At 47.6% G+C, this 26,407-nt stretch overlaps 1 long non-coding RNA gene across 2 annotated transcripts in view; it reads right to left on the minus strand.

Moving 5' to 3' along the window:
* LOC140411250 (uncharacterized) overlaps positions 1-26,407 on the minus strand; it is a 386,898-nt gene that overhangs the window by 118,991 nt on the left and 241,500 nt on the right. The gene's annotated exons all lie outside the window — the stretch shown is intronic.

Here is a 26,407-nt window from a genome sequence, read left to right on the forward strand (position 1 = left end):
TTTTAATTTATTCATGGGATGTGGGTGTCACTGGCAAGGCCAGCATTTATTGCCCAGCCCTATTTACTCTTGAACTGAGTGGCTTTTTCGGCCATTTCAGAAGACATTTAGGAGTTCACCGGATTGCTGTGCGTCTGGAGTCACATGTTGGCCCAGACCAGGTAAGGACGCAGATGTCCTTCCCTAAAGGACATTAGTGAACGAGCTGGGTTTTTACAATAATAATCAATGGTTTCATGATCATAATTAGACTTATAATTCTCGATTTTTATTAAATTCAAATTTCACCATCTGGCGTGGTGGGATTTTCTTGAAGACAATACATTTTAATCATGTAAATAACAGCAAATATTAATTTAATTGTAAGGTTGGAGAAAAGTTATAATTATGAGAGATTTTATCAGTTTTCTGCATTGCAATTCTATTTTGTTTAATTACTGCTGTTCAAATTTGTCATATCTTTCCTCCGAATATCAAATTATCTTTTATTGCAAATGTGCTTCACTCACAGCATGTTACCAATTATTCACGCACTGTTTCATTTTCACAACTATATTTTTCATTGCAGGCAACTTTTAAAAGGAAAATCAGATGACATGGTATCAGGTTATCTCCTAGAACAGGTTGCAGCATATATTCCACAATGACAACAGTGGGGGTGCTTAACTCCAGCTGGATATTTTGAAGTGGGAAATAGTATATCGAGTATCAGTTGTAATCTTGCACTGGAGCATTGAATACAACTGCCTCTGATGTAGTCAAATAACAAAACCCGTTTTGCTGTTTCCTGCTGACTCACTGGGGAGAATTGTAATCCTTGCAAAATGGACACAGACAGTATGAACATAATACTATCTGAATAAAGCCACAGTAGAATAATGGTATGATTCTAAAGCAAAAATCTACAATATTATATGCTTTTGAGGGCAATCCTGCCATAATATTGTTTAGATGATTATAGAAGTGAGTTGGAGTGTGTTCTAATGCTTGAAGAAGAAGGCTCTGTGTTTCTGCACAATACTTCAACATCTGGAGCTGGAATATTCCAGCCAACGTTTCATCAATGCACTCCTAGGCTTTACAAACATGTCAGTTCTTCAGAAACATTGCATTCAGAAACATTGGAGGGGTGATTATCCAAATGTGTTTTCCAGTGGCAGAGGCGGCTTGCCATTGGCCGTCAGTGGGATCTCCTGGTCCTGACGATATCTACGGTATTATATGTGTCTTGCCCATCCCGTCGCCCGGGAGACCTGCAGCAGAGTGTCACTTTCAGCAGGACCAAAAGATCCCATCGGCAGGAAGGGCCAGAAAGTCCCACCCATGGGAATAAAGGGGCTGGTTTAGCACAGGGCTAAATTGCTGGCTTTTAAACTGACCAAGGCAGGCCAGCAGCACGGTTCAATTCCCGTATGAGCCTCCCTGAAGAGACTCCGGAATGTGGCGACTAGGGGCTTTTCACAGTAACTTCATTTGAAGCCTACTTGTGACAATAAGCGATTTTAATTTTTTTTTTTCATTACCGCCTGCAAGTTCCCCTCCAAGCCACTCACCATCCTGACTTGGAAATATATCACCGTTCCCTTACTGTCGTTAGGTCAAAATCCTGGAATTCCCTCCCAAATAGCGCTGTGGGTGTATTTGCACCACATGGACTGCAGCGGTTCAAGAGACAGCTCACTACCACCTTCTCAAAGGCACTAGTGATGGACAATAAATGCTGACCCACCAGCAACACGACCAATGAATTTAAATAATCACTGTGGCACTAATAACAATTTACATTAATACTCATTGATCCCATTGAAACTGCTTGCTGTCAAAGTTTCTTTTTAAATGTCTCATTCCCAATTGTGTCATTGCTTGTCTTGCACTAATTGTTGGATTTTGTCTTGATTTACTGCTCCTTTCTGCACCTTCTATCTATTAAACAATTACTTCACTCCCTTAGACAAGGCTTTCTCCAATGCCTTTCACGAGCACAGGATGTATTTTAAAGTGTTGTACACAGCCAAACAATCTGTTCCTGTGCTGTTTATTGAGATACATATCCCAGGTAGAACTCCCGGCATTCCTTTAAATTAACTTTGTGGGATCTTTTGCACCCAGCTTTTATTGACAAAAACAAATAGATTAGAGTTACTCAGGTATAGCAGTGACACAGAACATGAGCATCACATCCATTGTTCATGACTTAACCATCAGATACAGGATTAATGAATTTAAGAAATATATGGGGCTGGATTCTCCGATTTTGCAGCTACGTGCCAATGCCGGCATGGACAATGTTGCATTTTACGACACCAAAATCAGCGCCGAACCCTCACCAATCCTGGGATAGGTCAGGGGCTAGCTGCTGCGCTGGGTAAAACTCCTGGCTCCCGTGCCAAAAACGGCTAGAGAATGGCGGGGTCCATGGCCGCGCATGAGCACGGTGACGACCTGCAGCGGTCGTGCCGTACAACATGCGCCGCCCTTGCGCAGACCCGACCTGCCAAATACTGCCCCCCTGGTCACCCCTGGCCAGCCCCACCAGTACCCCCAGCCTTCGCGGAAGCTCCCCCCTGGCCAGCAGCATGGCTCCCTGCCGACTGTGACGGCACTGGACACAGTCCTCAGCCACCATGCCGGGTTCCCGACTGTTGAAACCATGTGCATCGGGGAAGGTCTTCCGATGATGCTCCAAAGGCATTCCAACGGTGTGCGGTGCGCAATGCGATGACGCAATTTTGGAGGAGACAGAGAATGGAAAACCGGCGGCAAACCGGCGCCGTCCCCGATATGGGCATCAGAAGGGATTCTCTGCCCAATTGCCGATTATGATATTGGCATCGGGCAACGGAGAATCCCGCCCATGGTATATTATATTTCTGACATTACACATAGACAGAATATATTTAGTACATATCCAATACATTAAAAAAAATATTTTTATTCTCTTCCTTTTTCATATTTTCACCCAAATTTACACCCACCAACAAGCAATCAACGGTAACAAATACAATGTCAATCCCCTGGCCAACAATCCCTTCCTCCCACCAACTCCCAAACAACCCTCAACATTTAAATACAAACATCAAAGAAAAGGAATCCGGAATCCACTATCCATACATAGTCACCAAAACATACATGGTCCAACAACCCCCCCAGCCCCCTCCCCAACTCCCACCCCTAATGTTCGATGTCATCCAACTCTTGAAAGTGCATAATGAACAAAGCCCATGAATTGTAGAACCCTTCCATCCTTTCCCTCAACTCAAACTTCACCTTCTCAAGAGTTTAAAAACTCCAACAGATCCCCCAGCCATGCCAGGGCACAGGGTGGAGAAACTGACCTCCACCCCAACAGGATCTGCCTTTGGGAGGTCAATGAGGCGAAGGCTAAGACATTAGTCCAGCTTTGGACAGAACCAAAACATATGAATGTGATTTTCGCGGCCCACCCCACAACGTTCACAAGCATCCTCTACCTCTCAAAGAGTCGGCTCATATTCACCTTTGTGAGGTATGCCCTAAACATCACCTTCAGCTGTATCAGCCCCAACCTCACGCACAAAGTTGAAGCATTCAACCTCCAGAGCACCTCACACCACAACCCCTCCTCCATGCCCTCCCCCAACTCTTCCTCCCATTTTGTCTTAATCCCCTCCAGCGGTGCCTTCTCATCTCCCAGAATCGCCCCATAAATCGCTGACACCACCCCCTTCTCCAATCCCCCTGTCGTCAACACCTCCTCCAACAGTGTGGAGGCCGGCACCATCTAAAGCTCTGCATCTCCTTCTTAGCGAAATCTCGCACCTGCATGTTCCTAAACATTTCCCCCTGTCCCAACCCATATTTCACCCCCAGCTCCTTGATGCACGATCAATTGCACAGAGACGAGAGTTGAATACAACTGAGGCTTTATTACTCTAAGATGTGTGGCCTCCTACAGCAGCTGGCAAAATGGCTGCTGTATAGGGAGCACATATATTTATACTCCACCTACTGGGCGGAGCCAGCAGGCAGGGACTACCCCCGTACCTGTAGTACAGGGTCTTACCACATATCTTCTAATATGTACAACAGTGGTGATTACCCCATTCACCCCCTGTTAAAATTGAATCCAGCAGGGGTGGTGGAGAACTATATACAGAGCAAGTTTAATATACAGAAGCGAAAAAAATATTTATTTCTGAAGTCCAGTACAAGGTGGTTTGATAGTCCCGAACCAATCATAGATTTAGCCGGTCCGGGGCCTTGATGTGGCATTGGGAGCGACGCAGGGGTGGCGTCGATTCCGGTGTTGGTCTGGTCCTCGGTGACTCCGGGAGCGTGTCGTAATCCTCTTCATCCTCGGGCGTGGGCAGGGGGAGGATGGATGGTCCTGGGGGGTTGCTGCTGGGTGCGCTGGGGGAGGGGGGTGGAGCCAGGCCCGGGGGGGGGGGGGGGGGGGTGGAACCTGCTGGTGCCAGGTCCCTGAGGGAGACAGTATCCTGGCGGCCGTCGGGGTACGCTACGTAGGCATACTGGGGGTTAGTGTGGAGTAATTGCACCCTTTCAGCCAACGGGTCCGCCTTGTGGAGTCGGACGTGCCTATGGAGGAGTACGGGTCCTGGAGCTGCGAGCCAAGTCGGGGCGACACCCCGAATGTGGACTTCCTGGGGAAGGCAAAGAGACGTTCATGGGGTGTGTTGTTAGTGGCGGTGCACAGTAGCAACCGAATGGAGTGCAGTGCATCGGGGAGGACCTCCTGCCAGCGGGAGACCGGGAGATTTCTGGACCATAGGGCTAGTTGGATAGCCCTCCAGAGCGTCCCGTTCTCCCTCTCCACCTGCCCGTTTCCCCGGGGGTTATAGCTGGTCGTCCTGCTAGAGGCGTTACCCCTGCTGAGCAGGTACTGATGCAGCTCATCACTCATGAATGAGGATCGCCTGTCACTGTGGATATGAGCGGGGAAGCCGAACAGCGCAAAGATTGTGTTGAGGGCTTTGAAGATGGTGGCAGAGGTCATAGCGGGGCATTGGATGGCGAAGGGGAATCTGGAGTATTCATCGACCACACTGAGGAAATACGTGTTATGGTCGGTGGAGGGGAGGGGCCCTTTGAAATCCACGCTGAGACGTTCAAAGGGGCGGGAGGCCTTCACCAGGCGCGCGCGGTCCAGCTGGTAGAAGTGCGGTTTGTGCTCCGCACAGACCTGGCAGTCCCTGGTGATTGCCCTGACTTCCTCGATGGAGTAGAGCAGATTGCGGGCCTTTATAAAATGGTACAACCGTGTGACTCCCGGGTGACAAAGGTTATCGTGCAGGGTCCGGAGTCGGTCCACCTGTGCGCTGGCACATGTACCTCGGGATAGGGTATCTGGGGGCTCGTTGAGCTTGCGGGGTGATACAAAATCTCGTAGTTGTAGGTGGAGAGCTCGATCCTCCACCTCAAGATTTTATCATTTTTGATCTTACCCCGCTGTGTGTTATTGAACATGAAGGCTACCGACCGTTGGTCAGTGAGGAGAGTAAAATTCCTGCCGGCCAGGTAATGCCTCCAATGCTGCACAGCTTCAACGATGGCTTAAGCCTCTTTTTCGACGGAGGAGTGCCGAATTTCGGAGGCATGAAGAGTGCGGGAAGAGAATGTCATGGGCCTGCCTGCCTGATTGAGTGTGGCGGCTAGGGCGACGTCTGATGCATCTCTCTCTACTTGAAAGGGCAGCGTCTCGGTTGCTGCGTGCATTGCGGCCTTGGCGATATCGGCTCTAATACGGTTGAAGGCATGTTGAGCCTCGGCCGTCAGGGGGAAAAGAGTGGACTGGATGAGTGGGCGGGCCTTGTCCTCGTAGTTTGGGACCCACTGGCATTGTATGAAAAGAACCCCAGGCAGCGTTAGAGGGCTTTGGGGCAGTGGGAAGGGGGAGCTCCATGAGGGGGCGCATGCGGTCGGGATCAGGCCCCAGAGCTCCGTTCTGTACCACATAGCCGAGGATGGCTCAGCGGTTCGTGCTGAATACGCACTTCTCCTTGTTGTAGGTGAGGTTTAGGAGAGTGGCGGTGTGGAGAAATTTTGCAAGGTTGGCATTGTGGTCCTGCTGATCATGGTCGCAGATGGTGACATTGTCTAGGTACGGGAAGGTGGCCCGCAACCCGTACCGGTCGACCATTCGGTCCATCTCCCTTTGGAAGACCGAGACCCCGTTGGTGATGCCGAAGGGAACCCTGAGAAAATGGTAGATGCGGCCAACTGCCTCAAATGCAGTGTATGGGTGGTCCGCCTTACGGATGGGGAGCTGGTGGTAGGCGGATTTGAGATCTACAGTTGAGAAGACCCGGTACTGTGCAATCTGATTGACCATATCAGATATGTGTGGGAGGGGGTACATGTTGAGCTGTGTGTACCTATTGATGGTCTGGCTGTAGTCCACGACCATTCTGTGCTTCTCCCCAGTTTTCACCACTACAACTTGGGCTCTCCAAGTTGCTGGCCTCGATGATGCCTTCCCGAAGCAGCCACTGGACCTCGAACCTGATGAAGGTCCTGTCCTGGGTGCTGTACCATCTGCTCCTGGTGGCGTCGGGTTTGCAACCCGGGGTTAGGTTTGCGAATAGGGAAGGTGGGTCGACCTTTAGGGTCGCGAGGCCGCACACAGTAAGGGGTGGTAGGGGCCCGCCGAATTTCAAGGTTCGGCTCTGGATGTTACACTGGAAGTCCAGGCCGAGTAGCAGGGCAGCGCAGAGGTTGGGGAGGGCGTAGAGGCGGAAGCCGCTGAATTCTACACCCTGGACCGTGAGTGTCACTATACAGTACCCCCGGATCGCCATGGAGTGGGATCCAGAGGCCAGGGAGATTCTTTGATTGGCGGGGTGTACCGCAAGAACATAAGAACATAAGAACTAGAAGCAGGAGTAGGCCATCTGGCCCCTCGAGCCTGCTCCACCATTCAATGAGATCGTGGCTGATCTTTTGTGGACTCAGCTCCACTTTCCGGCCCGAACACCATAACCCTTAATCCCTTTATTCTTCAAAAAACTATCTATCTTTATCTTATAAACATTTAATGAAGGAGCCTCTACTGCTTCACTGGGCAAGGAATTCCATAGATTCACAACCCTTTGGGTGAAGAAGTTCCTCCTAAACTCAGTCCTAAATCTACTTCCCCTTATTTTGAGGCTATGCCCCCTAGTTCTGCTTTCACCCGCCAGTGGAAACAACCTACCCGCATCTATCCTATCTATTCCCTTCATAATTTTATTTGTTTCTATACGATCCCCCCTCATCCTTCTAAATTCCAGCAAGTACAGTCCCAGTCTACTCAACCTCTCCTCGTAATCCAACCCCTTCAGCTCTGGGATTAACCTAGTGAATCTCCTCTGCACACCCTCCAGTGCCAGTACGTCCTTTCTCAAGTAAGGAGACCAAAACTGAACACAATACACCAGTTGTGGCCTCACTAACACCTTATACAATTGCAGCATAACCTCCCTAGTCTTAAACTCCATCCCTCTAGCAATGAAGGACAAAATTCCATTTGCCTTCTTAATCACCTGTTGTACCTGTAAACCAACTTTTTGCGACTCATGCACTAGCACACCCAGGTCTCTCTGCACAGTAGCATGTTTAATATTTTATCATTTAAATAATAATCCCTTTTGCTGTTATTCCTACCAAAATGGATAACCTCACATTTGTCAACATTGTATTCCATCTGCCAGACCCTAGCCCATTCTCTTAGCCTATCCAAATCCCTCTGCAGACTTCCAGTATCCTCTGCACTTTTTGCTTTACCACTTATCTTATCTTATCTTATCAAGGGAGCAGCACCTTACTGTATCTGGATGGATAAATCTTTCGGTGCTCCCGGAGTCCAGCAGGCAAGAGGTCTCGTGCCCATCGATCTTCACGCTTTTCGAGGTGGTGGCTAGATTGTGCGGGCGAGACTGGTCGATCGTGACCGAGGCGAGTTGTGGCTGGTCGTCGCTGGTGTCGAACGATGGGGTGCTCAGGGGGCACGGGTTCTGGAACAATGGTGGTGCCCATGTGCCATGGGGAAGGCAAGATGGTGACACCTGATGATCTTGGGGTGGACAAGATGGCGGTGCCCACGGGCCACACGTGGCGAGGGTTGAAAAAGATGGTGGCGCCCATGGGCCGCACGTGGTGCGAGAAGGGGAAGATGGTGGCTCCCACTGGCCGCGCGTGGTCCGGGGAGGTGAAGATGGCGACACCCATTGTCCATACGCGAGGGGGATCGGGGCAATAGCGGCGACTGAGAGGGCCTGGCACATCGAAGCAAAGTGCCCCTTCTTGCCGCAGGCCTTGCAAAGGGTGGTGCGGGCCGGGCAGCATTGGCGGGGGTGTTTCTGTTGCCCGCAGAAGTAACATCGGGGGCCCCCGGGGTTGGCTGGCTGGCGCGTGGCACAGGCGCATTGGCTGGGTGAGGCTCCCGGTGAGGCGGCCGTCTGCGGAGTCCACGATGTGAAGGAGGGGTGGGCCGCGCTGCTGGGGGTGTAGGCCTGAATATTGCGCGAGGTGGCTGTCATCGATATCGCCAGTTTTTTTGTTGCTGCGAGGTCGAGCGTGGCCCCCTCTAAAAGTCGCTGGCGTATGAGGTCTGACCCTATCCCTGTAACGAAGGTGTCTCGCATGAGGAGGTTTGAATGTTCTGTGGCCGTGATGGCCTGACAGTCACAGTCTCTGACCAGAGGAATTAAAGCACGCCAGAAATCTTCTACGGACTCACCAGGGAGTTGATTGCGAGTAGAGAGTACGTGTCTGGTGAAGAACGTGTTCGTCTGCTGGGCGTAATTCTCTTTCAGTAGCGCCATGGCTTCGTCGTAGTTCGACGCGTCCTGGATAAGAGGAAAGACGTTGGAGCTCAGCTGCAAGTAGAGTATCTGGATCTTCTGAGCTTCCGGGATTGGGTCTGGTGCAGACCTGATGTAAGCTTCAAAACAAGCTAGCCAGTGTTGAAAGTCCTTTTTGGCGTCGCTTGATTGCAGATCCAGCTGCAGGCGATCCAGCTTGATGCGGAGGTCCATCTTCTGAAAATCTTAGAGTAATAAATTGATGCACGATCAATTGCAGAGACGAGAGTTGAATACAACTGAGGCTTTATTACTCTAAGATGTGTGGCCTCCTACAGCAGCTGCCGAAATGGCTGCTGTATAGGGAGCACACATATTTATACTCCGCCTACTGGGCGGAGCCAGCAGGCAGTGACTACCCCCGTACCTGTAGTACAGGGTCTTACCACATATCTTCTAATATGTACAACATTTTTCTATGTTCTAGTGGAGATTACCACACTCCTCCAATCCTGCAAACTAGCCCCAGAAACAAATCCTTCAGCGCCCTGACTCCCTTCTCCTCCCATCTCTGAAAATTTGAATTCCCTGGCTCAAATCTGTGATTCCCCCGAATCGGCTTTTCCCTTGACCCGGTCCCCAGCCTAAAGTGCTGGCGCAGCTGCCTCGAGAGTTTCAACGTCGCTACTATCACCGGACTCCCTGAATATTTCCCCGGGGCCATTAGGAGCGTCACTGTTGCAAACTCCCTCAGCCCCAGCCCCTTGCACAGTCTCTCCTCCATTCTAACCCACTGGGAGTCCCCCCCCTCGAACCCAACCCCTCACATTCTCAGCATTCGCCGCCCTGTGTAATACAGTAAATACGGGAGACCCAACCCCCCTGACTGCCATCCTCTCTGCAACAGCCCCTTCCTAATCCTGGCCACCTTCCTCACACAATCATATTTTCAACCTCCTTGAAAAATGCCTTTGGCAGGAAGTTTGGCAGGTACTGAAAAATAAACAAAATTCACGGCAACACGTTCATTTTCATTGCCTGCACCTGACCTGCCAGTGACAGAGGGAGACGATCCCACCTTACGAAATCCGCTCTCACCCTCCCCGCCAAACTAGTAACATTATACCTTCGGAGCCCCCTCCAGTCCCATGCCATCTTCAGCCCCCAGACATTGAAAGTGAGTGCCCGCCCTACGGAATGGTAGCCCCCCCCCCTGTCCCCAGCCCTGGCTGACACACCACAACATATTCACTTTTATCTAAATTTAATTTACACCCCAAAAAAGACCCAAACACTCGAAGCAGCACCAATATGCCATCAATCACCACACTCGGTTCCAATACGTACAACAGCAAGTCGTCCACGTACAAAGAGACCCTATGCTCTACCCACTCCCGCACTATCCCTCTCCACACCTCCAAATACCTCAACGCGATGGCCAAAGGCTCAATTGCAAGCGCGAACAACAGGGGAGACATAGGACATCCCTACCTGGTCCCACGGTGCAGAGTAAAATATCCCAAATACATGTTATTCTTGCCCTTGGCTCTCCATACAGCAATCTTACTCAATCTACAAATTGTGGCCCAATCCCAAACCTCTCCAGAACAGCCATCAAATACCCCGAGTCCACTCAATCAAACGCTTTCTGGGCGTCCAAAGCCACAACCATCTCTGTCTCCCTCCCCTCCACCGATGCCATAACCACATTCAATGACCTCCTAATGTTAGAAAAGAGCTGCCTCCCCATCACAAACCCTGTCTGATCTTCCCCTATCACCTTCGGGAGGCACTCCTCCAACCTATGCGTCCACATTCAAAAGTGATGTGGGCCTTTACGACCCACATTCTGTCGGATCCTTATCCTTCTTGAACAACAGGGAGATCGATGCCTGCCCCAAAGTCTGTGGCAACACCCCCTTCCCGATCACCTCCTCAAACATCCCCACCATCAGTGGCGCCAACTTATCTTTAAATTTCTTGTGATTGTCATCTGAGGGTACCTTTAAGACATGGATGTTTAAGCAATGTACCTTTAAGAAAACAGTGATGTCAGAGAGTGGGTGGGGCTGAGCTCAGGTCAGCCATTTTGCAGGTTTTTAGTTTCAGTTATGAAAAAGAGCTGGTGTGTGTCTGTGTGTTTCCAGGGAGTTGCAGTTAGTTTGAAAAGAGCTTGTCAGTGTCTGTGTTTTGCAGTGAGTTGGATTTGCTGTGATGTCTGCCATAAAAGACCATCTCTGGATCATTTGGGTGATTTAAACTCAGAATAGTAAAACCTTTAACCTGATGTGATTTTGTTTAAAGGTGTTAAGTCTCTTGAAAGTTTGAAGGAACATTTGAAGGAATTATTTACTGTTGCAATATTTTCTGAGTTATCTTTGAAGTAAGGGGTGTTAAGAGATCCAATGTTTATTTAAGATGTTAAGTTGAGTTCATGGAATAAACAGTGTTTTGTGTTTAAAAACCCACGTGTCCATAATTGTAATCCCACACCTAGGGAACAAGAAAGGGAGAGGTTGGTTGAACTCCATGATACATTTTGGGGTTCTGAAAACGCCTCACCCATAACAATTGGGGGCTCGAGGGACATAAAAGTCTATCTATTGGATTGGCTTTTGTGAACTTAAAGACAGTGAAGGATTGTTGCTTTTCCGGTGTGGTATTTTAGTTTAAGTGGGGAGAGTGTTGTGAACAATGGCTCTTTCAGAGGCTCAGAAGTTTTTGGGGGTGGAGAATGTTACACGTAGTACTTTACGAACAGAAACAAAAAGCAGACTGTTAGATTTGGCAAGAGCATTGCAGTTAACTTTGCCTGACAAAATGCGAAAAGGTGAGGTAATTATGGCGGTGGTTAAGCATTTAAAGTTGCCTGAGATAGAGTTTGACTCATTGGAAATGGCAACAATTCAGTTGCAAATTAAATAAATGGAACATGAGAAAGAATTAAAGCGGCTTGCATAAGAGAGTGACAGAGAGGAAAAGAAAGAGAAAGAGGGAGAGAGGAAAAAGAAAGAGAAAGAGAGAGGAAGAAGAAAAGGAGAGAGAAGAAATGACAAAAGAAAGAATAGCCCTAGCAGAACAAAAAGAAAAGAAAGGGAGATACAGATCAGGGGAAAAGATAAAGATAGGGAGTTTGAACTTCAGAAAATGGCCACGAAATATGACCATCAGTTAAAATTCGCAGACATAAAGGGAATCGTACAGTTGGATGATAGTGATAAGGATAGTGAGAAAGAGCGTCATAGTCGAAGGCATGGTGGGAATCTATTTAAATATGTCCAAGCATTGCCGAGGTTTGACAAGAAGGAGGTGGAAGCCTTTTTCATTTCATTTGAGAAAGTAGCTGAACAAATGCAATGGCCACAGGACATGTGGGTGTTACTGATTCAAACAAAGCTGGTAGGTAGAGCTAGTGAAGTGTTTGCATCACTACCGGAGGAGGTATCTGGGACGTATGAGGAGGTGAAGAAATCCATCTGAAGTGCATATGAACTAGTGCCTGGTGCTTACAGACAAAGGTTTAGAAATTTAGGGAAAGAATTTGGTCAAACACACATGGAGTTTGAAAGGCTCAAACAGAGTAATTTTGATAGGTGGATAAGGGCTTTGAAAATAGACCAAACGTGTGAAGCTCTCAGAGAAATTATACTTTTGGAGGAGTTTCAAAATTCAATTCCTGATGTAGTGAGAACTCATGTGGAAGAACAGAGGGTTAAAACTGCGAGATTAGCAGCGGAAATGACAGATCATTATGAATTAGTTCATAAATCAAAGATTGGTTTCCGACATCAGTTTCAGCCGGTGAGGGATAGAAACTGGGGACATGAGAAATACTCAAGTGGTAAAGGTAAAGGTGATCTGATGGGAGACAATAAAGAGAGTGTACCTCAGATTAAAAAAGAAATCCAGGAGGGTGGAAAAGAGATGAAAAGTTTCAAATGTTTTCACTGTAATAAACTAGGCCATGTAAAGTCACAGTGTTGGTGGTTGAAGAAAAGCACTGGGAAGGCTGATGTGGTAAAACAGGATAAGACAGTGCGGTTTGTTAGAGTGGTAAAGGAAAGCCCAAGGGAAGCGAAGGAGGTGCAAACAATTGTACAGCCGGTTCAAGAAGTAATTGTTAAGAAGGTGCCAGATGTCTTAAAAAATTTACTTGTGTGGGTAAAGTTTACTCATGTGTATCAGGAGGAGCAGGTAAAGAAGTCACAATTTTAAGAGATACAGGAGATAGTCAATGTTTAATGGTAAGAGATGAGGAATTATGTAGTTTGGGAAGAATGTTGCCAGAAAAGGTAGTGATATGTGGAATTCAGGGTGAGAGGAGTAGCGTTCCATTATATAAGGTAATGTTGGAAAGTCCAGTGAAGAGTGGAGAAGTGGTAGTAGGAGTAAGAGATAAACTATCTTGTCCAGGAATACAGTTTATCTTGGGTAATGATATAGCTGGAACGCAGGTGTGAGTGATGCCTATTGTGGTTGATAAGCCATTGGAAAATCAGTCAACAGAAGTGTTGAAGGACGAATATCCTGGGATTTTTCTGGATTGTGTAGTAACAAGGTCGCAAAGTCACAGGTTAAGACAAGAGGAGAAATCAAGGAGTGAAGATGAAGTTGAAGTGCAATTATCAGAAACGATTTTTGATCAGATGATTGAAAAAGAACAAGAACAGGTGGAGGATGAGGCGGATATTTTTAGTTCAGGAAAATTGGCGGAGTTACAACAGAAAGATGTAGAAATAAAACAGATATATCAGAAAGCATATACGGAAGAGGAATCTGAGAGTATACCAGAGTGTTATTACCGTAAAAATGATGTCTTGATGAGAAAATGGAGACCTGTACATGTGCAGGCAGATGAAAAGTAGGCAGAAGTTCATCAAGTAGTATTTCCGGTAGGGTATAGAAAGGAGGTGTTGCGAGTTGCACATGAGGTACCAGTGGGAGGTCATTTGGGAATAAGGAAAACTCAAGCTAAAATCCAAAAACATTTTTGTTGGCCTGGACTACAGAAAGATGTAGTTAGATTTTGTCAATCATGTCACACATGTCAAGTGATAGGGAAACCTCAAGCAGTGATTAAACCAGCATCCTTAATACGATTAAGTCGATTTCGGCGGCGTGAGAGCAGCTGGTTAGTCAATTTCAGCGGGAGCATTGCGGAAGGAGGTTGCTGGGAGGTAAGTCAACCTTTAAAAGCACTTCTCTTTGCAGGGGCAGGCCAGTCGATTTTGGCGGCGTGAGAGCAGCTGGTTAGTCAATTTCAGCGGGAGCATTGCGGAAGGAGGTTGCTGGGAGGTAAGTCAACCTTTAAAAGCACTTCTCTTTGCAGGGGCAGGCCAGTCGATTTCGGCGGCGTGAGAGCAGCTGGTTAGTCAGTTTCAGCGGGACCATTGCGGAAGGAGGTTGCTGGGAGGTAAGTCAACCTTTAAAAGCACTTCTCTTTGCAGGGGCAGGCCAGTCGATTTCGGCGGCGTGAGAGCAGCTGGTTAGTCAATTTCAGCGGGAGCATTGCGGAAGGAGGTTGCTGGGAGGTAAGTCAACCTTTAAAAGCACTTCTCTTTGCAGGGGCAGGCCAGTCGATTTCGGCGGGAGAACAGCTGGTGAGTGGTGAGTCAGTTTCAGCAGGAGCTGAGAATTTTTCTTTTTTTTTTTAAATTAGTTTTTTAGGCGGGATCAGGAAGTCGACCCGCGGACGTCTGGGAAGACCCTCACCAATAAATTCTGGTGGAGAGGAAACCCGAGACACTACACGTGTAGTGTCTCCCACCCGCCCTCCTCCTCTAACCTAATAATAAAACCCATTGGTCTGAGGTAAGTACCATATTTTTATTATATTATTATTATTTTTTATAAAAATTTAATTTAGTTGTTAGCCAGATCTTGGTAGAAAGTTAGAGGAATGGCAGGGAAGGGAGTGCAATGTTCCTCCTGCAGGATGTTTGAGGTGAGGGATGCAGTTAGTGTCCCTGCTGATTTTACCTGCAGGAAGTGCTGCCATCTCCAGCTCCTCCAAGACCGAGTTAGGGAACTGGCGCTGGAGTTGGAAGAACTTCGGATCATTCGGGAGGCAGAAGGGGTCATAGATAGCAGCTTCAGGGAATTAGTTACACCAAAGATTGGAGATAGGTGGGTAACTGTAAGAGGGACTGGGAAAAAACAGTCAGTGCAGGGATCCCCTGCGGTCGTTCCCCTGAGAAACAAGTATACCGCTTTGGATACTTGTGGGGGGGACGACTTACCAGGGGTAAGCCATGGGGTACGGGCCTCTGGCACGGAGTCTGTCCCTGTTGCTCAGAAGGGAAGGGGGGAGAGGAGCAGAGCATTAGTAATTGGGGACTCTATAGTCAGGGGCACAGATAGGAGATTTTGTGGGAGCGTGAGAGACTCGCGTTTGGTATGTTGCCTCCCAGGTGCAAGGGTACGTGATGTCTCGGATCGTGTTTTCCGGGTCCTTAGGGGGGAGGGGGAGCAGCCCCAAGTCGTGGTCCACATTGGCACCAACGACATAGGTAGGAAAGGGGACAAGGATGTCAGGCAGGCTTTCAGGGAGCTAGGATGGAAGCTCAGAACTAGAACAAATAGAGTTGTTATCTCTGGGTTGTTGCCCGTGCCACGTGATAGTGAGATGAGGAATAGGGAGAGAGAGCATTTAAACACGTGGCTACAGGGATGGTGCAGGCGGGAGGGTTTCAGATTTTTGGATAACTGGGGCTCTTTCTGGGGAAGGTGGGACCTCTACAGACAGGATGGTCTACATCTGAACCTGAGGGGCACAAATATCCTGGGGGGGAGATTTGTTAGTGCTCTTTGGGGGGGTTTAAACTAATGCAGCAGGGGCATGGGAACCTGGATTGTAGTTTTAGGGTAAGGGAGAATGAGAGTATAGAGGTCAGGAGCACAGATTTGACGTTGCAGGAGGGGGCCAGCGTTCAGGTAGGTGGTTTGAAGTGTGTCTACTTCAATGCCAGGAGTATACGAAACAAGGTAGGGGAACTGGCAGCGTGGGTTGGTACCTGGGACTTCGATGTTGTGGCCATTTCGGAGACATGGATAGAGCAGGGACAGGAATGGATGTTGCAGGTTCCGGGGTTTAGGTGTTTTAGTAAGCTCAGAGAAGGAGGCAAAAGAGGGGGAGGTGTGGCGCTGCTAGTCAAGAGCAGTATTACGGTGGCGGAGAGGATGCTAGATGGGGACTCTTCTTCCGAGGTAGTATGGGCTGAAGTTAGAAACAGGAAAGGAGAGGTCACCCTGTTGGGAGTTTTTTATAGGCCTCCTAATAGTTCTAGGGATGTAGAGGAAAGGATGGCGAAGATGATTCTGGATATGAGCGAAAGTAACAGGGTAGTTATTATGGGAGACTTTAACTTTCCAAATATTGACTGGAAAAGATATAGTTCGAGTACAATAGATGGGTCGTTTTTTGTACAGTGTGTGCAGGAGGGTTTCCTGAAACAATATGTTGACAGGCCAACAAGAGGCGAGGCCACGTTGGATTTGGTTTTGGGTAATGAACCAGGCCAGGTGTTGGATTTGGAGGTAGGAGAGCACTTTGGGGACAGTGACCACAATTCGGTGACGTTTACGTTAATGATGGAAAGGGATAAGTATACACTGCAGGGCAAGAGTTATAGCTGGGGGAAGGGCAATTATGATGCCATTAGACGTGACTTGGGGGGGATAAGGTGGAGAAGTAGGCTGCAAGTGTTGGGCACACTGGATAAGTGGGGCTTGTTCAAGGATCAGCTACTGCGTGTTCTTGATAAGTATGTACCGGTCAGACAGGGAGGAAGGCGTCGAGCGAGGGAACCGTGGTTTACCAGGGAAGTGGAATCTCTTGTTAAGAGGAAGAAGAAGGCCTATGTGAAGATGAAGTGTGAAGTTTCGGTTGGGGCGATGGATAGTTACAAGGTAGCGAGGAAGGATCTAAAGAGAGAGCTAAGACGAGCAAGGAGGGGACATGAGAAGTATTTGGCAGGAAGGATCAAGGAAAACCCAAAAGCTTTCTATAGGTATGTCAGGAATAAGCGAATGACTAGGGAAAGAGTAGGACCAGTCAAGGACAGGGATGGGAAATTGTGTGTGGAGTCTGAAGAGATAAGCGAGATACTAAATGAATATTTTTCGTCAGTATTCACTCAGGAAAAAGATAATGTTGTGGAGGAGAATGCTGAGCCCCAGGCTAATAGAGTAGATGGCATTGAGGTACGTAGGGAAGAGGTGTTGGCAATTCTGGACAGGCTGAAAATAGATAAGTCCCCGGGACCTGATGGGATTTATCCTAGGATTCTATGGGAGGCCAGGGAAGAGATTGCTGGACCTTTGGCTTTGATTTTTATGTCATCATTGGCTACAGGAATAGTGCCAGAGGACTGGAGGACAGCAAATGTGGTCCCTTTGTTCAAAAAGGGGAGCAGAGACAACCCCGGCAACTATAGACCGGTGAGCCTCACGTCTGTAGTGGGTAAAGTCTTGGAGGGGATTATAAGGGACAAGATTTATAATCATCTAGATAGGAATAATATGATCAGGGATAGTCAGCATGGCTTTGTGAAGGGTAGGTCATGCCTCACAAACCTTATTGAGTTCTTTGAGAAGGTGACTGAACAGGTAGACGAGGGTAGAGCAGTTGATGTGGTGTATATGGATTTCAGCAAAGCGTTTGATAAGGTTCCCCACGGTAGGCTATTGCAAAAAATACGGAGGCTGGGGATTGAGGGTGATTTAGAGATGTGGATCAGAAATTGGCTAGCTGAAAGAAGACAGAGGGTGGTGGTTGATGGGAAATGTTCAGAATGGAGTACAGTCACAAGTGGAGTACCACAAGGATCTGTTCTGGGGCCGTTGCTGTTTGTCATTTTTATCAATGACCTAGAGGAAGGCGCAGAAGGGTGGGTGAGTAAATTTGCAGACGATACTAAAGTCGGTGGTGTTGTCGATAGTGTGGAAGGATGTAGCAGGTTACAGAGGGATATAGATAAGCTGCAGAGCTGGGCTGAGAGGTGGCAAATGGAGTTTAATGTAGAGAAGTGTGAGGTGATTCACTTTGGAAGGAATAACAGGAATGCGGAATATTTGGCTAATGGTAAAGTTCTTGAAAGTGTGGCTGAGCAGAGGGATCTAGGTGTCCATGTACATAGATCCCTGAAAGTTGCCACCCAGGTTGATAGGGTTGTGAAGAAGGCCTATGGAGTGTTGGCCTTTATTGGTAGAGGGATTGAGTTCCGGAGTCGGGAGGTCATGTTGCAGCTGTACAGAACTCTGGTCCGGCCGCATTTGGAGTATTGCGTACAGTTCTGGTCACCGCATTATAGGAAGGACGTGGAGGCTTTGGAGCGGGTGCAGAGGAGATTTACCAGGATGTTGCCTGGTATGGAGGGAAAATCTTATGAGGAAAGGCTGACGGACTTGAGGTTGTTTTCGTTGGAGAGAAGAAGGTTAAGAGGAGACTTAATAGAGGCATACAAAATGATCAGGGGGTTGGATAGGGTGGACAGTGAGAGCCTTCTCCCGTGGATGGATATGGCTGGCACGAGGGGACATAACTTTAAACTGAGGGGTAATAGATATAGGACAGAGGTCAGAGGTAGGTTCTTTACGCAAAGAGTAGTGAGGCCGTGGAATGCCCTACCTGCTACAGTAGTGAACTCGCCAACATTGAGGGCATTTAAAAGTTTATTGGATAAACATATGGATGATAATGGCATAGTGTAGGTTAGATGGCTTTTGTTTCGGTGCAACATCGTGGGCCGAAGGGCCTGTACTGCGCTGTATTGTTCTATGTTCTATATGTTCTAATACCCATTCCAGCATTTGAGGAACCTTTTACAAGGGTCCTAATCGATTGTGTAGGACCGCTTCCTAAAACAAAAAGTGGGAATCAATATCTTTTGACTGTAATGGATGTGTCTACTAGGTTTCCAGAGGCCATTCCAATACGTAATATTACAGCTAAAAGGATTGTGGAGGAGTTACTTAAATTCTTTAATAGATTTCGACTACCCACAGAAATTCAATCGGCTCAAGGAACAAATTTTACTTCAAAGTTATTCAAAGAAGTTATGGATAGCTTAGGAATATAACAATTTAAATCCACTGTGTACCATCCAGAATTGCAGGGAGCGTTAGAAAGGTGGCCTCAGACATTAAAGGCAATGTTGAGGGCGTATTGTCAAGATTATCCAGAGGATTGGGATAAAGGAATCCCATTCGTATTGTTTGCAATTAGGGATGCACCTAATGAGTCTACCAAATTTAGTCCTTTTGAACTAATTTTTGGTCATGAGGTAAGAGGACCACTTAAATTGATTAAGGAAAAATTGGTGGGTGAGAAATCGGAAATTACGCTATTGGATTACGTGTCAAATTTTAGGGAACGATTAAATAGAGCAGGTGAATTGGCTGGACAACATTTGAAAGTGGCACAAAATGTGATGAAACGGGTAGCGGACAAGAAATCCAAAGTTTGTAGTTTTGCCAGTGGGGTTAAAGTTTTAGTGTTGTTACCAGTGGTAGGGGAGCCTTTAAAAGCTAGGTTTTGTGGACCGTATCAGATTGAAAGGAAATGAAGTGAGGTGAATTATGTGGTAAAAACACCAGATAGAAGGAAGACTCACCGAGTGTGTCATGTGAATATGCTTAAAAGGTACTTTGAAAGGGAAGGAGAGAAAAAGGAGGTTTTAATGATTCAAACGCAAAGTGACGAACCAAATCCAGATGACTGTGAATTTGACATACCTCAAATTACATTGGAAAATGTGGATGTTCTTAAAAATTGGGATGAATTGTTCAGTTACCTTCCAGAGGAAAAACAAACTGACCTGAAAGAATTATTGATATCAAATGGGCAAGTTTGTAGAGATAAATTGGGAAGTACTAAAATGGCTACACATGATGTAGATGTGGGAAATGCTGTTCCTATCAAACAACATCCATATAGACTTAATCCTTTTATATTGGCTCATGTTAACAGAGAGATTGAGAGTATGCTGAAGAATGGCATAATTGAAGTGGGTTGCAGCCAATGGAGCTCACCCATAGTGATGGTACCTAAACCAGACGGTACCCAACGATTGTGTGTGGACTATAGAAAGGTGAATGCAGTTACAAGAACGGACTCTTATCCTGTTCCACCATTGAAGGATTGCATGGAGAAAGTGGAACAATCTGCTTTTATTTCCAACTTCCAGACGTGGAAAGAACATCTAAACCATCGTATGGAGTTCTTCGATCGACTTCAGGAGGTGGGTTTGGTGATGAACCTAGCCGAAAGTTAATTTGGAGAAGCCCGAATCACTTTCCTTGCGGAGTTTCCGATACCCTCAAGACGAAGGGAAATAATGCGATTTCTTAGCATGAGTGGATTTGATCGAACAGTTGTGCAAAGGTTTTGTAGTGTGATTACTCCGTTGATGGAATTGCTGAAGAAATGCAAAAAATGTCAATGGACAGCTGACTTTCAACAGGCATTTGACTGCCTGAAAGCTGTGATCACCAATGCTCCTGTATTGGGGAATTGCAAGGGACACTGTGGTCAGATTGAACTAAAGTATCTGATTCTAAAGAGAAATGCCGAGGAGTAGAGGAATGGATGGATCGTGCAGAGACTTTGTTCAAAGAGACATTCAATCGAGAAGGATTTCGGTTGGAGGAAGAAGAACAAAGAAAAATGGACTATATTATTATGCCTGTTTGCATGTGTTGTTTTTTTTTAAAACGAAAAGGTATATTTACTGTGTACATTTCTTAGTGGATGGTGCAAAAGTGAAAAATGAAACCATCTTGAAGTTGATGGTTTATTTTTTTTTCTTGGGGGGAGGTGTCATGTGAGGGTACCTTTAAGACATGGATGTTTAAGCAATGTACTGTTAAGAAAACAGTGATGTCAGAGAGTGGGTGGGGCTGTGCTCAGGTCAGCCATTTTGCAGGTTTTTAGTTTCAGTTTTGAAAAAGAGCTGCTGTATGTCTGTGTGTTTCCAGAGAGCTGCAGTTAGTTTGAAAATAGCTTGTGAGTGTCTGTGTTTTGCAGTGAGCTGGATTTGCTGTGACGTCTGCCATAAAAGACCATCTCTGGATCATTTGGGTGATTTAAACTCATAATAGTAAAACCTTTAACCTGATGTGATTTTGTTTAAGGTGTTAAGTCTCTTGGATGTTTGAAGGAACATTTGAAGGAATTATTTACTGTTGCAATATTTTCTGAGTTATCTTTGAAGTAAGGGGTGTTAAGAGATCCAATGTTTATTTAAGATGTTAAGTTGAGTTCATGGAATAAACAGTGTTTTGTGTTTAAAAACCCACGTGTCCATAATTGTAATCCCACACCGAGGGAAAAAGCCGTGTGCTAGGAAAAGCAACAAATCCATTAAAGGGAGAGGTTGGTTGAACTCCATGATACATTTTGGGGTTCTGAAAACGCCTTGCCCATAACATGATACTCCACCAAAAACCCATCTGGCCCTGCTACCTTCCCCGACTGCAGCCTCCCAATCGCATCTTTTATCTCCTGCTGCACTATCGCCCCCTCCAATATGGCCCTATTCTCCTCCCCCAACCTCGGGTAATCCAACGCATCCAGGAATTCCTGCATCTCCCGATCCTATCCTGGTGGCTCTGACCTATACAATCTCTCGCAGAACTCATCAAACACCCTATCCGGAGCCACCACCAACCTCCCTGTCCTATCCCATAAGAACATAAGAACATTAGAACTAGGAACAGGAGTAGGCCATCTGGCCCCTCGAGCCTGCTCCGCCATTCAATGAGATCATGGCTGATCTTTGTGGACTCAGCTCCACTCTCCGGCCCGTACACCATATCCCCGAATCCCTTTATTCTTTAGAAAGGTATCTATCTTTTTCTTAAAAACGTTTAAAGAAGGAGCCTCAACTGCTTCACTGGGCAAGGATTTCCAGAGATTCACAACCCTTTGGGTGAAGAAGTTCCTCCTAAACTCGGTCCTAAATCTACTTCCCCTTATTTTGAGGCTATGCCCCCTAGTTCTGCTTTCTCCGACCAGTGGAAACAACCTGCCCGCATCTATCCTATCTATTCCCTTCATAATTTTATATCCCGCATCTGAACGATTTCCCTCGCCGCTGCCTCCCTCCGAAGCTGGCCTGCCAACATGCACCCTACTTTCTCTCCATATTCGTAAACTGCTCCCCTTGCCTGCCTCAATTGGCGCACCGTCTTCCTTGTGGACAGCCGGTCAAAACTCGCCTGTAACTCCTTCCTCTTTCCCAACTTCGCTGGATCCCCGTCTTCTGCATAACTCCTGTCTACCTTTAAACATTGCCACTATTACAATTGCCACTCCACCCTCGCCTCCTTATCCACCTTCACCTGATACGAGATCACCTCCCCCCTCACCATCGCCTTTAGAGCTTTCCAAACCACCACCTGCGAAACCTCTCCCGTGCTATTAAAACCCACGTATTCCTCAATTACAGTCCCAATCTTACAGCCCCCCCCCCCCTGATGGGAGAAGCGAGCGTGTCGTGACCAGTCCAATCTTGGCTCCTGCACCAAGTTCCAATTTCCACCCACTTCATGTGAATCCAAGTCGGGGATGGCCCCACACACCTTCTTTACGAATCCTACATCATCTCAGTTCGGACCATACATGCTTACGAGCGCCACCAGCCTCCCTCCAATGCCCCTGTCACTGTCACATACCTCCCTCCCTGGTTCACAACCACCTTTTCCATCTGGAACCGTGCTCTTTTTCTAACCCCTTGAGCTCTGCCGTCAAATCCCGAATGAAACACCTGGCTAACCCAGCCCTTCCTCAGCCTCACCTGATCTTTCACCCTCAAGAGAGTCTCCTTGCAGCATCGCCACATCAGTCTTCAAACCTTTCTGATACACCAGCACCCTTCATCTTTTGGCTGGGCCTCCCAACCCCCTCATGTTCCACGTAACAATCCTAACCGTGTGTCTCTCACCCCCCTCTCCCTTCTTATCCACCATCATCATACTCCGGGCCCTGCCCCATGAGCCTGACCCGCCCCTACCCATTGTTAACATCAAATGCCCTCCCCTCCAACCCCGACCCCCCCCCTACATGTCCTCTTGAAGAACCCTCACCCAGTATCGATCCCTTCCCCCCCAATTTCACACCTCTGAGGCCCATCGAAACCTGCTCGCCAGGCTCCAATGTCCGCAGCCTCTCCCCCCACCACACCTCTGTTCACTAGCCGACTTAAGTTAGCTAGCGCTTCCCAAGGCTTCCCCTCCTCACCCGTCCAGTCCCAGGAAAACAATCAAACCCAAACGCCTCAACAAAATAAAACCATCGCAACAACAAATAACAATCAAAAAATGTAACCTCTATAACAGCGTGAAGTAAAAAAAAATTAATAATGTAGATTGAAAAACAAAACATTTATACACTCCCAACTCCCCATTCACATAGTTCACAACCCATCTTCAGTTCCATTCTTCACTTCTGTCCCAAGCCTTCTCCCTTCACAAATGTCTCCACCGTCTCAAAGTAGAAATCTCTTTTTTAAAAATAAAGTTAGAGTACCCAATTATTTTATTTCCAATTAAGGGGCAATTTAGCGTGGCCAATCCACCTGACCTGCGCATCTTTGAGTTTGTGGGGGTGAAACCAACGCAGACACGGGGAGACTGTGCAAACACCACGCGGACAGTGACCCAGGGCCGGGATTCGAACCTAGGTCCTCAGCGCCATAGTCCCAGTGCTAACCACTGTGCCACGTGCCGCCCTGAAATAGTAATCTCTGGGGTTGTAGGTCTCCCTCAGCTTCGCTGGACACACCACTCCAAATCGCACCCTGCTGTTGTGTAATTCTGTCTTAACCCGGCCGAAAGCCGCTCGACTCCTTGCCAGTTCCACCATCAAGTTCTGGTATATGAGAACACCAGCACCAGCCCACTGCACCTCCCGCTTCTGCTTCGCCCAGTTCAACACCTTCTCCTTCATGTGGGTACTTGTGGAAGCAGATGATAACTGCCCTTGGTAGCTCATTCAACTTCAGCGTAGGCCTCAGCGACCGATGGGCTCCTCTCCATCAGCCATCAATTCCGCCAACATCTTGGCGAAGTACTCCGTCGGCCTTGAGCCCTCCACCCCTTCGGACAGGCCCACAATACTCAGATTTTGCCGCTTCGAGCAGTTCTCCAAGTCCTCCAGCTTTGCTCAAAGCCCCTTATTGTCCTCGACCACCCATCGCAGCTCATCCCCCATCGAGGTGAGCTGATCACTGTACTGCCACATGACCTCTTGCACTCCCTTCATCTTCTCATCCTGCTCCCTCACCTTGACCGATGTCTTCGCCACAGCCCCTCGCACCGGGGCAATTGCCTCCTCCACCAACCCCTTCAAAGCCACTGCCATCTCCTTCCTCAACCCCTCCATATGCTTCGCAAACTGCTTCTCCAGCTCCAAAGACATCACCTCAGTCACCTTCTCTGCCGTAAGCAGTGCGGCCCCACCCAGCAACCCAGCCTCCGCCATCTTGCCAGCTCCCTGGCTGGCCCTCTCACTCAACGGTGAACCCTCACTACCTCCCTTCTTCACGGCTGTTTTTCTCAAACCTTTTGACATTCTTTGCCTTCCTTATATCTTCCGACAACCAATCATTCGCAAATTACCCCCCAGACTGGACTTTAAAACTCCTAAAAACACGCCTCAAGCAGGAGTCACCCAACGTGCGACTTCCCCTCTACATGCCGCCATTGCAAGGTAAATTTACTAATCCCAACTCAAAGGACGAGTTGGCTCCAGAGCCAACCCACATCTCCTTCCAATGAAATCTGCTGCTGGGATCATGGGATGGGTGAATTTACTCTTACATATAAATAGAACATATACTATGTGTGGCAAAATAATAAATAGGGGATTAAAACATTTTGCAATGTTTGATCTTTGCAATGGATTTTAGTGTTCTCCCAGTGAGCCAGAGAGAAGACAGAGCCAGGAGTGAGACACAGCTAAGAGTGAGTTTGGGAATTTGAATCGAGGTGGGAATTGAATTGAATTGAATTGAATCAGTAAGGCAGCTCCTTTTAAATTTCAGGAGTTTAAATTAATTTAAATTAAGCTGGTATTGTGCAGTGTGGGTTAACAAAGGCTGCCCCACCCACTCACATAACTGGTTGGCAGTTAAGTGTCAGTCACTTAAATCTACCTTGATCTAAAAGCAGGTGGGGGAGGGGAGTCAATTCAGGACAGTTTAAAAAGAGCAGCTTGTAAACTCACTCCCAGTGAGTTCTCCCAGTGAGCCAGAGAAGACAGAGCCAGGAGTGAGACACAGCTAAGAGTGAGTTTGGGAATTTGAATCGAGGTGGGAATTTGAAGCTGGGTGGGGAGGAAGTGCTTTTTATCCCTGGTAAGTGACTGGTAAGTAGTATTTCTGTTTCTTTTCATTGGTATATTTATTTATTTTTTTCTTCGTTGTTTATGTATTTTTATTATTTTTTTGGGGGGGGGGGGAAATTGAAATTGTTGAAGTTAACTGAAGGTTTAAGACATGGCAGGAGATCTCAGACCCGTGTCATGCTCCTCATGTGCGATGTGGGAGCTCAGGGACACGTCCACTGTCCCTGGCTCCTTCACGTGCAAGAAGTGTGTCCAGTTGCAGCTCCTGTTAGACCACTTGACGGCTCTGGAGCTGAGGATGGACTCACTTTGGAGCGTCCGCGATGCTGAGGACGTCGTGGATAGCACGTTTAGCGAGTTGGTCACACCGCAGGTAAAAGGTACTGAGGGAGATAGTAAATGGGTGACCAAAAGACAGAGCAAGAGTAGGAAGGCAGTGCAGGTATCCTCTGCGGTCATCTCCCTGCAAAACAGATATACCCCTTTGGATACTGTTGAGGGAGATGACTCACCAGGGGAAGGCAGCAGCAGCCAGGTTCATGGCACCGTGGCTGGCTCTGCTGCACAGCTGGGCAGGAAGAAGAATGGCAGGGCTATAGTGATAGGGGACTCAATTGTAAGGGGAATAGACAGGCGGTTCTGCGGATGCAATCGAGACTCCAGGATGGTATGTTGCCTCCCTGGTGCAAGGGTCAAGGATGTCTCGGAGTGGCTGCAGGACATTCTGGGGGTGGAGGGTGAACAGCCAGCTGTCGTGGTGCACATAGGCACCAACGATATAGGTAAAAAACGGGATGAGGTCCTACAAGCTGAATTTCGGGAGCTAGGAGTTAAACTAAAAAGTAGGACCTCAAAGGTAGTAATCTCAGGATTGCTACCAGTGCCACGAGCTAGTCAGAGTAGGAATGTCAGGATAGAGAGGATGAATACGTGGCTCGAGAGATGATGCAAGAGGGAGGGATTCAAATTCCTGGGACATTGGAACCGGTTCTGGGGGAGGTGGGACCAGTACAAACCGGACAGTCTGCACCTGGGCAGGACTGGAACCGATGTCCTAGGGAGGGTGTTTGTTAGAGCTGTTGGGGAGAGTTTAAACTAATGTGGCAGGGGGATGGGAACCGATGCAGGAAGTTGGAAGGTAGTAAAACAGGGACAGAAATAAAAGGCAGTAAGGGGGAAAGTGTAAGGCAGAGAAGCCATAGTCAAAAATCAAAAAGGGCGACAGTACAAGGTACAGTGACTGAGGGGAGCTCAGTGAATAGGACAAGGAATACGAAAAGAAATA

This window comes from Scyliorhinus torazame, chromosome 1, assembly GCF_047496885.1.
Source record: "Scyliorhinus torazame isolate Kashiwa2021f chromosome 1, sScyTor2.1, whole genome shotgun sequence".
Lineage (NCBI taxonomy): Eukaryota > Metazoa > Chordata > Chondrichthyes > Carcharhiniformes > Scyliorhinidae > Scyliorhinus > Scyliorhinus torazame.